At 37.1% G+C, this 3993-nt stretch overlaps 1 long non-coding RNA gene across 1 annotated transcript; it reads left to right on the top strand.

Moving 5' to 3' along the window:
• Nucleotides 1-1975: 1975 nt before the first annotated feature.
• Nucleotides 1976-3515, top strand: LOC139126690 (uncharacterized). Its single transcript, XR_011550694.1, has 3 exons — nucleotides 1976-2122; nucleotides 2553-2654; nucleotides 3442-3515. It is a non-coding gene; the product is annotated as an uncharacterized lncRNA (long non-coding RNA).
• Nucleotides 3516-3993: the final 478 nt, after the last annotated feature.

Raw genomic sequence — 3993 nt, 5'->3', positions numbered from 1 at the left:
CAAATACCAAGGGCTTCATGATGGTAATTTTCATATTGACTTACAAGATCAGAGAGACATGTATGCTGTAGCAAAAGTGAAGATAATTTCCAGACCGTCCTTTTCATAGACATTTAGAGCCAGCGAGTACGGGTGGTTATACCATCCATCTCATTTACACTTATTAATTAACCAGAACATGACGTCTTGTATCTCCTTCATTTATTACTAAAATATTTAAAATTACATATTTTACATGACATCCAGAATTGAAAATGGAACAGTCAGGATTTAGAGAAACCAAAAACGTACACAAATTTTAAATAAAACAATTGTAAATACTCCTATATTCCTTGCTAAACGTATTTCAACTATATCTATACTCAATGCATGCTACATGTGAGTGGGTCTTGTTTGCCACTCTTTTGTCATTTCCTACGATAGCTAACTGCTGACTCGTCCAAAACTAACAATATTGTTCAACATAAATTAGGCAGACTGCACTATTCTCGCTTTCGTCATATCACTGGAATCGATGTCCTCATTCTTCCTGATGAAAGTAGTGAGTATGCCAAGCAACACTGTATCAACGGAGGCATTAAAATTTATCTCTGAGAACGCAAGCAGGACACGATAATATGTTCTAAAATATGTTCAACTAAAAGATAATATACTACTGTTATACAAGCTTCTCTTTTACGAAAAAAGTGGATAACGAAAGACATTTCTAAGAATAGTTATCTTAGCTTTACAATAAAGATATCGATAATGATTGACATATGAGAAACTGTGAAGAAGTGTATAAAACAGGAAATATATTAAAGTTTATGTTTTGTGAGAGTCAGATTACATAGTGCACCCGTCTATTGCATGCCATGCTTATAATTATAAACTCGCTTGTCTGTTTTTTTTTTACAAATTAGAATACTGCAATGATTACAGATCAAAAAGTGTGATTGCAGATTTAATATAAAATGAGTGGCTACTGTATTATATTTGAAAAATCTTTTATACCGTAGTAAAACCAATTCTCTTGCTAATATTTTACAAAGCCAGAAAAAAGTACTAAGACAATGGTGCTTGCGTATTTGTCGCTGGAGAATACTAATGATGCCTTCACTGATGTGTTTTCAGCAAGTGTGATGGAATTGTGAGAAATACGTTTTGTGCTTTGTACAAAATTTCAAAATTCCTTCTGCAATCTCTAGGAATGCAATTTAAGCACTTGATCACTATACTGATTACACAAAATATTGATGTACATAATAGGACAATGTTTCCGTATATTACAAGTATTCACAAAGATTTCATTTTTTCTCTAGCACTAAAGCAGTTTGAAAAAAACATGCCTTCTGTAAATGTGGTTTTTACACGCACAGAGTAGCAGTGTAACAAATTTGCAAAGTTGCTACATGATTGCTTGAAAACTGTGACCCAACCAACATTTGGAATGACTTAACTCCGTTCAGACAGTCATACTGCATTGCTGCTACACCAACATAACTTTTACATCAGTGTTATAAAAGCAGTTTCAACACTTGGCGTCAGTCTAGCATCAGACCAACTTTTTCCTGATCCAGAGCAGTTTTGGGGCAGCCACAAATCTGCGTCAGCCCAGATAACCGTGTGTGGACGTGTAACGCCGGCCCTGGTCCCAGGTGATCTTCAAGTTTGATCGTCAAGTTTACATTCACTGAACATTTTCAATCCAGTCTTTATCAGCCCGTGTTCTAAGAAAGACAATTTTCCCACCAAGTTTCACTTTGCAAACAAAACCATGTCACCCAATTCACTGTGCTGGTGTTTGTACAACCTAGTGGTGCAAATGTTAACAACGATGTTAAGAACACCATGTTCCGGTCCATACACTCAGTAAAGATGTGCCGAAGTTGTCTCCGATGTTTAAAATAGTCAGTGGCAGTCATATAAGCTGTTCTTGTGCATAAAAGGTATATGACCGGCCCTCTCTCTATTCACGTCCAAACACATGTCGTTCTTATTAGCATATCAATGGAAGTCAGAGTCCGCTGCCGGAGTGAAAATCTTGAGTAGTCCTTGGAAAATCAACCGAAATATGTAAACAAACCAGAGATTTTGTTCACAAAAGGAGTTAGGGAATGAGCAATAATCAGAGTTCAGGCAGGTATAGGTCATTTTATTGAATTACGCTCACTTTGGTTTATTTTGCCGTTCAAAGTCCCCACACAAGTTGGGCGGTAATTGACCCATTTTTGCTACAAGGTGGCCCGCAGCTATCCGTGGCGGGGTTGACCTTTTGATGACCCGCATAGACACACTCTATCCTGCCCCAGATAGCTGCGTTTCCGTGGGGGGTTGACTTTTCGATGACCCGCATAGACACACGCTACCCCACCACAGATAGCTGCGTTTCCACAGCTAGAACATTCAGTGGTGCATATAATTGTATTTAAAGATCACTATATCCTAGCTTTGTTGAAGGTCCCTGCCATACTTGATAATAATTGAATGTCCTAGTATTATTTTCATTTTTAATAATGTTCAATGACGGTCGATTGTTCTTCATTTATGCACCTTTATTTTGTTATTTTTAGGGTCTGGTCAGTGGTGATACTTTATTGAAATTTGGGTCGGTTACGACAGAAAACTTTCGAAGCCTGCAGAACATAGCTGAAGTTGTTCAACACAGTCAAAGGGTTAGTGTTGTTAGTTTTCAGCTTGCCATTCTTCCTGAAAAATGGGAACAAGATTGAGATGACATAATATACTAGTCAGTACATGTGTGCCGTATTGTTGAGGTATCCCTGTCATATCTGTTGAGAAACATGCTGTGAAGGGTTACATGAAAACTACCCCGGTTGAATTCCAATGCAATTTCAGGTATGGCTAACCCTTTGAGTGATTGAACTTTTCCCACTTAAATTTCAGTGCAACATTTTACAAATAATATTTGAGAGGAGGAGGAGCATGGTTACATTTCTGACTTTGAAAGGCTGGCCAATAGAGGGCGCTAAAACAAAGTCATAGAGAATACACAAAATTATTGTTTCATTTTGTGCTTTCATGTGCTTTCACTTCGTAAAATTTACAATTGTTATAAATTTTTCTGTTGTTTTTGAAATTTTGGATCAAATGGACATAATTTTTCATTGACTACAGTTTTTGATCAAAATTTTGGCAAAACTCTAAAAAAAGTGTCTTGGCCAAAAAAAAAAATTGTCTGCATGATAATTCATAGCTCCAAATCTACTTTTGCACACAAAGGGTCAAATGGTTTGTGGCTTGTGCTCGTAAGCAATCTTTACTTAAACTTTTTAAAAGGGGACACTGTTCTCATAGACACACATAAAAATCCTTTCAATACACTTCTCTGAAGTTTCGTTGTATCTACTTTATGACTGAACTCAGAATGTGTGGTTCCAATGTGTGTACATATGTAGATGTTAAATTATTTCTTTATTTCTTCATTCATTCATCTATCAGAGACCTGTCAGTGTAACAGTCATCAGGAACAAAGAGCTCATTCACCTTGGAATAACACCACAGCCATGGTCAGGCAGGGGTCTTCTTGGGTAAGTTTCATTACATCTTGTGAGTTCTAAATGTCCATAGAAAGTTGAACTCTTCAAGACCAAAGATCTCCTATCAAAATTTTGACCTATTACAATGGGGAAGTCACCATCCTGCTATCAAAAGAGACCAGAGGATTAAAGTTGACAATAGATGGCTTACTCATCATTCAAATTGACCATGCTACAAACAATCCCACACGCGCAAACATGCATAGAAATACATGTACCGGTAGTTGCTTATGTGCTCGTACACATGGTTTTATTTTTTACAGCCATCACGTGATGTCTTTGGTGTACTGAGTCTGTAGAACACATGGCGTCCTTTTCCTTGCAGAGTAGAACCACGTGCAGGTTGAATGTAGAATGATGTAAAAACATTTCCAGTCCAAGTTCTCTCACAGATATGGCCTAATGCCCCGAAAAGTTTGAATTTATCTGTCATTAGCTTTTGAAATGTGACAAA

Source organism: Ptychodera flava, unplaced genomic scaffold (genome assembly GCF_041260155.1).
Source record: "Ptychodera flava strain L36383 unplaced genomic scaffold, AS_Pfla_20210202 Scaffold_121__1_contigs__length_184365_pilon, whole genome shotgun sequence".
Classification (NCBI taxonomy): Eukaryota; Metazoa; Hemichordata; class Enteropneusta; family Ptychoderidae; genus Ptychodera; species Ptychodera flava.
This window is presented reverse-complemented; position numbering and strand designations above follow the sequence as displayed.